Source organism: Garra rufa, chromosome 11 (genome assembly GCF_049309525.1).
Source record: "Garra rufa chromosome 11, GarRuf1.0, whole genome shotgun sequence".
In the NCBI taxonomy this organism is placed as follows: domain Eukaryota; kingdom Metazoa; phylum Chordata; class Actinopteri; order Cypriniformes; family Cyprinidae; genus Garra; species Garra rufa.
Window position 1 is genome coordinate 48,369,975 of NC_133371.1, and position 11,612 is coordinate 48,381,586.

Below are 11,612 nucleotides of genomic sequence, written 5' to 3' on the forward strand. Positions count from 1 at the left end.
TTTTATCAACACTGTTTATTTTTCAGTCTGTCTGTGGAAACAAGGACATAGATGCATAGTCATACACTTGGGCAGAAAACAAAACAAAACCAAAAAAAATAAATACATATATAAATATTATTTCCCCCTGCCCAAATGCATGACTTTGCATCCATTTTCTTGTTATCATTAATCATTTTAAATAATAATAATAATATTTATTTATTTATTATTTGAATTATTATCAATTGATCAGCAACCACTGAGTAGCACACAAAAGAATATTACAAATCGGGATCACAACAGGAAAGCCAACAATAATAACAACAATAAAATAAATAAATGTAACTGAAAAAAATATGTATATAGAAAAATATATTTTAAACAGCACTTTCATTTTTTTTTTTTTTTTTTTTTTACTATCATAGTACTTAATCATATTTTAAATTGATTTAATATTATATTAAGGAAAGTGGACTTAATATTATATTAAGGAATAATAATAATAATATTATTAATATTACATTAAGGAATAATAATAATAATATTATTATAATTACACTTCCTGCCTGGTGGAATGATCTTCCCACCCCTATCCGGAACGCAGAATCCTTAACAGTTTTCAAGCGACTGCTGAAAACCCATCTTTTTCGACACTATTTGACTCAATTAAAAAAAAAAAAAAAAAAAAAAACCTCTGTTCTCCTCTCTTTCTTGATCTTCCCTTTCTACCCAGTACTCATGCAACTATGCCTGATCTATGGTATTTTTGAGCGCTTCGTATGTTGAACTGCCTCCTTAGGATGAATCGCTTGTTGTATTCCCAATTGTAAGTCGCTTTGGATAAAAGCGTCTTCTAAATGAATAAATGTAAATGATTTTAAGTTTTGTTTTTTTCATTTTAGTAGGTTATGTTGATTTTTATTTTGCTTTTTTATTTCTGTTTTAGTTGTTTTAGTACTTCAACAAACTTTTATTTGTTATATAAGCTATAAAATTTCTTTATAATTCTAATTTTTAATTTTAAATAACTTCTAATCTATCTTAGTTAGTTCTAATCTTGTCATTTAATATTTAGGGCCCAAGCCCAAAGGGACGAAGGCCCTATAGTTCATCTAAGAATTTTTTCCACTGATGGCTTGGGCCCGTCATTGCTGCTTGCAGCTATATTTATAATTGAATTTCTTCATTTTTTTATAAAAAAAAAAATGAAGACTTCTATTTAATTTGCAAATCTGTTTGCATGGACAAAACTCAAGTCAGATAGAATCTGAAGTATTATATTTAACTCCTGTAATGAAGATGTTACTAATAGTGTCTATATTTTTAAACATACTTTATTGTAATGTTTTTTTTATTCAGTATTATTATTAATTTTTATTATTATTATTATTTTATTTTAGCTGTAGCATTTTACTACAACTAACCTACTTTTGTACTTTTGAACAGTTGTTTAGGTTTTTTTTTCTTTTAATTTAGTTATTGTCTAGATATTTGGTTTGTGTATTTTTTATTAGATTTTTATTTCATTTATTTTTATTTTAGTTTTAGTCCATTTAATTAGTTAACAAACCTTAACCCTTATTATTTCAGTTGTTGAGGCAGTTTTTAAAAACCATTATCTAAAACAAATTCACTTCAATTAACCTTAATCCTAAATGTATTTTATTATATATTTTATTAAAATCATTTTCTAGACTTTTTTATATTTATTTTTTTATTTTTTATTTTTTGTGCTGTTTAATTTTTTTTTTACTTAGATATTTTCTAGATATTTTGTTGTGTGCTTTTGTGATTTTTTTTTTTTTTTTTGTAGCTTTTCTTACATTTTTATTTAGCTTTATTTTATTTTATTTTAAGTCATTTTAGTTAAGTAACCTTAACCCTTATTATTTAGGCAGTTTTTACAACAGTTTTTTGTTTTTTGTAATTTTGTTTTATGCTTTTGACTTTTTTTTATATAAATATTTGTAATAGTTTTAGCATTAGTTTAACATATATTAATTTGTGACAAAAGCCAGGACCATTCATAGTGGCAAAATAGTGAGGGCTTTTTACACAAATCAAAGAATTAGTGCTTTAGCAAAAATGTCAGTGCTTTTCACCTGAAGGTATTGAGCATTTGGAGTATTTTGTGTGGTAACTGATGTTTGTTTTGGCCTTAGTTTAGTGTGTTTGATTCAGATCAGTGGAAGCTAAAGTTGCAGTGGTTTTATTGTTTCTGCTGCTCATCTTTAGTCAGTAGTGAAGATCTCCATTACAGCAGCGTGTTTGATTTCTCCCGCTGAGATCTATATCGGTGCATTTGACAAAGCAAGTGTCTCACACTCGCTGTGTTTTATCTGAGAGGTGAGATTTAACAAGACTGAATGATGGATCGGATCCAGACGCCTCGGATCAGCTGAACTCCAGCAGCAGCAGCAGATCACACAAAGCTGTTTCTGCATCACACTTGTGCTCCGTATCAATGCCTAGATGAGTTACTACATTTACTAATATGTACAAAATACATGGCTGCTGTGTCCCACAATGCAGTGCACTTGACCTGACAAATACCCTTTTTCTTGGTTTCACATGATACCCTGGACCACAAAGCCAGTCATAAGTAGCATGAGTACATTTGTAGCAAATAGCCAAAAATACATTGTATGGGTCAAAATTATACATTTTTCTTTTATGCCAAAAATCATTAGGATATTAAGTAGAGATCATGTTCCATGAATATATTTTGTAAATTTCATACTGTACATATGTCAAAACTTAATTTTTGATTAGTAATATGCATTGCTAGTTCTTTGCGTACTCGGTCCATGGGAGGAACCTGCTCCAGCTGTACTGATCTTCTTGGCAGCATGATCGGAGGTAGCGCCCAAGCTCTTGGATCTTCTTCTCAGTCTGGCCATTAGTCTGTGGATGGTGACCGGAAGACAGGTTAACAGAGACACCAAGTAATTTGAAGAAAGTTTCCAGACATGCGAGATGAACTGAAGACCCCGGTCCAATATGATCTCTTCAGGTAACCCAAAGTTACAGAAAACATGTTGGAACATATGCTCAGCGGTTTCCAGTGCTGTCAGGAGTTCCTTTAATGGAATGAATTTGCAAGCCTTGGAAAATCTGTCCACAGTCTCTAGGATACAGGTGTTACCTTCTGAGTTAGGGAGATCTGTGACAAAGTCAACTATGGGGCCAAGGCTTCTGTGGAATGGGGAGTGGGACCAGCTTTCCTGCAGGCAGATGACGAGGAGTGTTAGACATGAGACAGACTGAGCAGCTCTGGACATACCTGATGATATCACGGTGCATACTGGGCCACCAGTACCAAGCTTGGTGGAGCGAGAGGGGTCTATCTGCTGCCTGGGTGTCCAGAGCCCAGAGATTTGTGAGCTGTGCCTAGAAGGTATTGACGTTGGGAGCAAGGGTTGAGGTTTTACCTTCTGGACAATTTGGCGGAGCAGGCTCCTGGAGGATGGCGTTGTGGATGTCCTCCTCACGGTCCCAGATGATGGGACTCAGAATGATGTCAAAGGGTAGAATGGTTTCTCATTCTGCGGGAGTGTCGATGGAGAACTGACGGGAGAGGACATCAGCCTTCAGATTCTTAGTACCAGGATGGAAAGTGATCTTGAAATTTAACCTTGTGAGGAAAAGTCGTCGGGGGTTTAAGCATTGAGCTTCTTGTAGGTATCGGAGGTTCTTGTGATCTGTATTGATGGTAAACTGATGAGTGGCCACCTTCCAGCCAATGAGAGGAGGTTCACTGACCGCTTGAGATAGCACCGCTCCTACCCCAATGGTGGAAGCGTCAACCTCTACCGTAAAAGGCAGTTCGGGGTCTGGATGACGTAGTAGAGGAGCAGTGCAGAAGATGAACTTGAGTTTCTGGAAAGCTTCTTGGGTCGTGGGGCTCCAGGAGAGATGTTTGGGCTTGCCCCGCAGGAGGGAGGTCAACGGAGCCGTGATCGTACTGTAGTTCTTGATAAAACGACGCTAGAAGTTTGAGAAGCCCAGGAAACCTTGTAGTTCTTTCACTGTGCTGGGTATGTGCCATTCCTGTATGGCGTGAAGCTTCCCCTGGTCCATCTGCACACACTCCGCACTAATGACATAACCTAGGAACTAGACTGAAAATCGAAGGAACTCACATTTCTCCAATTTGAGGTATAGATGGTGTTCTCGGAGTTCCTGGAGGACCTGATGGACGTGCTGGCAATGGTCGGCCTCATTCCGGTAGTAAATGGTATGTCATCAATGTAGACCACTACAAAATGATGGAGGTACTCCTGGAACACCTCATTCATGAAGGTTTGGAAGACGGCCAGACCTTTGGAGAGTCCGTACGGCATGACTTGGTATTCATAGTGCCCAGTGGGTGTGATGAAGGTTGTCTTCCACTCATCTCCTGCTCGGATACAAATATGGTTATAAGCACTTTGCAGGTCCATTTTGAAGATCTTAGCCCCGCGGAGTTATTCCAGATGGAAGTGGTAATGGCTGTTGCAGGATCTGGGAGTTAAGCTGGCAATAATTGATGCACAGCCGCAGACCCCGTCCTTCTTGCCCACCAAGAAGAAACTATAAGTTGTCGGCGAGGTACATGGTTTTAGATGAATCCTTGTTGAAGGGCTTCCGCGATGTACTCCTCCATCGCCTGGTGCTCTGGGATGGACAGAGGATAGATACGTCCTTTGGGAAGTTGGGCTCCAGGCAGCAGTTCAATGGCGCAGTTCCATGGCTTATGAGGTGGGAGACGAGTGGCTTCCTGCTTGCTGAATACATCCTGGATTGCTGCATACTCCACTGGCACCCTGGGGTGTAACTTCAGGTTCTGGACGCTCTACGTGGGTAGAGGCTAGGGGAATGGCAATGGAACTAGAAGGTGGTAAATTAGAGAGACATTGATTGAGTTGAAGCTGATTTAAACATTCTTGTGAGATTAAGTTGCCTGAGGAACCTGAATCAATCAGAGCAGAGACAGATACAGAATTTCTCAGGAGTGTGGAGAGTAACCAGTATCAAGGTAAGTGAGGTTATTTCTACCATTAAATGGTACTCACCATGGGGCGTGGAGATTTGACAGAACAATTGCGGATGAAATGGTCAGGATGACCGCAGTACAGACACAATCCAGATGACATTCTTCGATTCCTTTCGGTGCGTGAGAGACGAGTGGTGTCAACTTGCATGGGTTCTAGGAAACACAGACGCAGTCTGAGGAGCGGTTACCGGTGGCTGGTAAGCGGCTAGTTGTTGGGAGACTGGTGGTTCGTTGTAGAAAAGATTCCAGTCCAGTGGAGTCGTCATATCATGCCATAGCTGAGAGAATTTCAGGGTTGAGCCCCTGACAGTAAGCCGCCGCCAACATGCGAAAGTGTATGGTGTAGTCAGTTCCAGAAGTGGTGAGTACCTGTAGCAGTGCTGAAAACTGTGGAGAAATTACTAGTAAACTGTTCAAATGAGTTCATAATGTTGTTATTCCAAATTGATTTTGCCCATTGAAGGGCATTAAGAAAAGATATGAGGAAAGCTACTTTAGTGGTTTCAGAGGGAAATCACTGGGCTTGCATCTGGATGTAAAAGTTGACTTGGAGTAGAAAACCACTACACTCAGTCGAGTCTCCAGAGAAGTTTGCAGGCATGGCCATTGGACTTCCTGAGACAGATGTAAGCATTGGGGCAGGTAGTGTTTTATTTTATTATTTTTTTGTTTTTTGTTATCCATTAATTCTATATTTTGCAAGATGGTGCTAGTATGATTCGAGTGTGCCATGGTCTTCTGGTCTCCTGATTGGGCCTGTTTTAATTAGCGTGGGTCTGGTGAGTAGCAGTTGGAAAGGGGTTTTGTAATCCTGTTAAGTCCTGCAAACAGATGCTGAGCGTCTGTGTGTTTTAGAAGCGTGTTTGCCGTTGCTTTGAGCTGAATGCAGGTTTGTGTAATGTGAGGAAAATTCCATCACAGTGGCTGTGCTTCCGTCTCTCACAGCAGGATCTGACGCATGCGGCTCCTCACAGAATTCACTGGACGTAAAATAAAGCACAGCTCACACAGATCAAGACAAAACACAGAAATGCCTTGTTTTGTGGAGTCTGTTTTGTTCCAGGTTTGTTAGTGTGTTGGACCCTGATGTGACTCGGACACTGGGCGCTTACGTAAGTCTGACCTGCAGCGATGGCGAGTTCATTGCTGGCGAGACACACACGCGCCGTAGCCTTTTCGTATTCATTAACTTTTAAATTAACACCCTTATTTAGTAATTAACTGCCGACAGCTCGCTTTCCTCTTGGCATTTGAGACGCTGACCGTGATTCTGGATCGTATTTCTGCTGAACGACAATGTGCTGTGTTCAGATTAAAGGTCATATTTAATCGTGTAATAATATTGGTCAAACACACTGTTAATTATTGTTTCATTATCGTCTGCATTCAGGCGAGGGTTATGAGCTGCTCACACTACAAACGGACGAGGAACGAAAGCTGTTTTAGTGTTGAACCTCACAGAAAATACACAACCAAACATAACAAGGTAAAGATTCTTTATATGACTATTTTATTTTATCACATTTTACTGAACCGAATTCAGCATCAAGCCACCAAATAAAATATTACATGAAAAATGAATTTAAAAACCATGAGTAAATAGGTTAAGGTTTGCCCAAGTACTAAAATGACTAAAATAAATATAAATTAAAGCAAAATAAAACAAAATGAAAGTTAGTTAAAAAAAAATTATTAATACTATACTATATAAATAATACTAAAATACAAAAAAGCTCATATTAATTACTAAGGAAACTTAAGTAACAATACAAAATACAAAAGTACATTTAATAATTTAATAATATAAAAAAATAAAAAAGGAAGTTTTAAAGATGAAGATTCTTCATGGAACAGTTTTGTGTGTGTGTGTGTGTGTGTGTGTGTGTGTGTGTGTGTGTGTGTGTGTGTGTGTGTGTGTGTGTGTGTGTGTGTGTGTCTTTTTATAGATGATATTGCGTATTTTCCACAAGACTCATTAATAAGTGGTTTTAATCCCGACGGACACCTACGTCTTCATTAACTTGATCTCATGGAAGAAGCCTCTCCTAATCAGCTTTCAGAAACAGAAATCAGAGCTTAAACTCCTGCTGAAGAGCTTTGTGTTGGTGTTTACCAACTAGCATTTATGTCTTACTTCTAATACTTCTAATACATCCATATAGTCTAGAATAACGTGGAATTGTGACACTCTGGATTTTAATGGTGGGTTCTAGAACTTTTTATTTATTTATTTATTTATTTATTTTAATTGGTTTAAATGCGTAAAAAAAACATGTTTGTACTCACTTTAACCTTTTGGAAAAATAGTTATTTGTGTTAACATATGTGGTGAGACCATCAAGAAACTACCATTTTGGGACATATGTGGTATGACCTCAAAAAAAATATTAATATATTAAGTTATTTCTACAAGTATTTATTTTTTATTAGAAATCTCATAGTGACCTTTTGTGGGAAGCTAGCTTGTTTTGTTCAGGTGGCCAATTCTGTGCTTGTAAATTTTATTTGAATTGTAAATATCATGTGGTGCGACCGTCCGGCCATAACTTCTCTTTTGGAAACATTTTTAAAATTACCCTAAATATATTCAGATTAATTTCCTGCACTATTTGGGATGATTTAAAAAGTTCTATGTTGAAATCCATTCAAAGAGACAGTAGGACATTGTATCATATACCAATGGAAGCATCAAACACATTTGTAACTCTCTTTAAAATTTGGAGGGGAAAAAACCTTTGTAGTGGCTGGTATGTAGTTACAACATTTGGAATATCATGTGGTGTGACCATCCAGCAATAACTTCTACTTTTGGAAACATCTTTAAAATCAGCCTTAATTTATTAAGATTAATTTCCTGCACTATTTGGCAATAATTCCAACGTGTTTTGTAATCCTGTATAAAATTGCAAAGCATTTGTATTTGTGTCATGTGGTGCGACCATCAAGAAACTACCATTTGGGGACTTTTAGGTTGAAATCCATTCAAAGATACAGTAGGACATTGTATAATATACCAATGGAAGCATCAAACACATTTGTAACTCTCTTTCAAATTTGGGAGGAAAAAACTTTGTAACAGCTGGTATGTAGTTGCCACATTTGGAATATCATGTGGTATGACCTAAAAAAAAGAATATTAAGTTATTTCTACTTTTATTTATTTTTATTATAAATGTCAGAGTGACCTTTTATGGGAATCTAGCTTGTTTTGTTCAGGTGGCCAATTCTGTGCTTGTCATTTATTCATTTTTTAATCATGTGGTGCGACTACTGCCTTGAGTTTTCCATTGTAAATATATGTCCCAGTTTGGCCGTTTTTGTGCTTTTACATTCAATTGATGGGTTATGTACATTAAAATCTATTCCACATGATACCAAAAGTATTTAAAGGTTGGTTTCTAGAACATACTAATTGAGGAGGCTTTCGTATGCTGTGTAATTATCAGTGAAGGAGTAATTGTTCTACCTGCAGTCAGTACTTAATGCTGAATTTAGAGAGATTCTTTAAGTCTGATGTGGTTGTATGGTCATGTCATCAAGATCTGTGAGCGAAGGCTCTTTGCTTGTTCGCAAATCTCCTTCTAAACGCAAAAACACACATATACTATGTGAGCGAACGCTTCTGTGAGTCGCCCTAAAAATACGCCGCCATCTCAGTCGACGCTTCCACCACAATTAGCGTCTATTCAGGGCCGCGTGCGCAGACAGCCAAATTTGCATTTCCGTCACGGATGTCTGCCCTGCCCAGCGTCAGATAAACCCTTCCTTCTGTTTATATCCTGAAAGCACGCTTTGGTTTGGTGCGGACGAGGCCGGAGGTTTGATTTGGGCTCTGACCTTTGACCTGGGCCCCGTCCGTGAGCCTCCGGTCTGGAGGAGCGTGGTCTGCCGGTCTGCGCTCACGTCTGCGCCGAATCACATTTGACAGTGGATGTTAATGGTAGCTTTGCTTCTTCAGCTGTGTGTCATTGGCTTATGTAATGTGGTTGTTTGCTCTGAAGCATAAGACTAATTGCTCTGTTTAGATCTGCGCAAAACGGGAATCTCCTTGGCAGGGTTTGTGCATTACTAGGACTCAATGAAATCTGTTTTATGTTTTCCTTAATGTCTTTTCTAATTTTTCTAGATTACATTTTAATGCATAAATTACATTTTTTAAATTACATTGATCAAAAACTGTTTAATTAAATTAAATCATGAAACATTTACAATTTAGCAACAATTTTGTAATGGATTAACACACACACAAAAAAAAAAAAAAAAATATATATATATATATATATATATATATATATATATATATATATATATTTGTAAAGCCCTAAAAGAAAATCTGTTTTATTTTTTTTATGTCAATTTTTTTAGATTCCATTTTTAGATTATAATTTAGTCATAAAAAACTTTTAGAGTTTAACAAAACAAAGATGTAATTTTTATATATATATATAAAATCATTTTAATTCTTGTTTTTCCCCATTTTAATTTCAATTTCTTTCTTTTTTTATTATTTACTTTTTTTCCAAAATGATTTTTAATTCTTCTGGATTAACAAAAATAATAATAATAATAATAAAATTATATATATCATTTTAATTCTTCCTTTTTTCCATTTAAATTTGTCTGTATGCCATTTTTAATCGTCAACCTACATTTTAGTAATCAAAAAGCATGTCTAATTTAATTAAATCATGAAACAGTTACTATTTAGCAACAATTTAGTAATGGATTAACAAAAAAAGTATGTTTAAGACCATAAGAAATCAGTGTTATTTTTCTAATTAAATTAAATCATCAAACGTTTATAGTTCACTGTTACAAAAATATTTTAGGTCCAGAAGAAATCAGTTTTATGTCGTTTTTAATGTTTATTTTTTTGGAGTCCATTTTTAATGTATATATATATATATATATATATATATTACAGTTTACCAAAACAAAAATTACATTTTTATGGACATACAATGTAAAAAAAAAAAATTAATTGATATGTATATATATATTTCAAAAATCATTTTAATTCTTCCTTTTTTTTCCCCATTTGAATTTGTCTGTATGCCATTTTTAATTGTTAACCTACATTTTAGTAATCAAAAAGCAATTTAATTAAATCATGAAACAGTTACAATTTAGCAACAATTTAGTAATGGATTAACAAAAAATATATTTTTTTAGACCATAAGAAATCAGTGTTGTTTTTTTTAGTAAATTAAATCATGGAATGTTTACAGTTTAACAACAATTTAACAACAAAAAAAATATGTTTAGGTCCAAAAGAAATCAGTTTTGTTTATTTTTTTATGTCAGATTTTCTGGATTCCATTTTTAAAGGTTAGATTATATTTTAGTCTTAAAAAACATGTCTAATTAACTTAATTCAGCTTGCATAGTTTAACAAATATATATATATATATATATATATATATATATATATATATATATATATATATATATATATACTTCCAAAATGAATTTGAATTTATAATTTATAATTCATTTGAATTCTTCTGGATTTCTTTTTTCCCATTTTAATTTTTTCTTACAATTTAACAACATTTTTTTTCATGTTTCATGTTTTTGTTTCTTTGATTTTACATTTCAATTGTTCTAGGTTTCTTTATTTTATTTATTTATTTATTAAATAAATTTTAATTATTTTTGAATTTTGTTTTAATCAATCAAAAAGCATGTCTAATTAAATTAAATCATGAAACATTTTCAGTTTAACAAAACAAAAATGTATTTTTTCCATTTAATTTTTTCTGGATTTATTTATTTTGTTTATTTATTTATTAAATGCATTTGAATTCTTTCTAAATTCAATTGTAATGGTCACATTACATTTCAGTAATCAAAAAGCATGTCTAACTTAAATGAAATAACACTTAATTGATTAAAGTGATGATATTTTAAGGCTATATGGAATCAGTCTTACTGTTTGTTTGTTTTTTTTTCGAAATTAATGGTTTAATTAAATTTAAACATCAAAAAAGCATGTCTATTTAAGTGAATTCACAAATCGAAATGAAATGAAAAAAAAAGTTATTGAATTAATCTAAAATTAAATCAAATAAAAATGTAACATTTTACTAAAAAATACTTCTGTTCTTTTCACATGCGTTTACATCCTCACATATTTAGACGCAAACAAACATCATGAGTAGTAGAACAATATGAGAAATGCACAACATGCAGATTTCACATTTACACATTTATACAGACTAGTCTTTTTGAGCTTAAATATTTCCAGACATTAATGCATATAGGTTTACAGATCTACTTTTGATTTATTTATTGTATATTATATATTTTATATACTGTGTCCTCATGGATATTCTCAAATGCAGTGTTTTATTTAGTGTTCATGTGCAGTGCTCTCACATTAGCCACAGTTTGTGTCTCTAGGGTCGCAGCTTTGAGTTTAGATGGGCGCTCGACCTTGGAGACAAAAACTCCATCAGCCTGTAAGCGGCTCGCTCTCACACACACACACACACACACACACACACACACACACACACACACACACACACACACACACACAGCGTTCAGCCCTGACATGCCGTATCACACCACTGACGTCAGCGTTTGCGTGAGT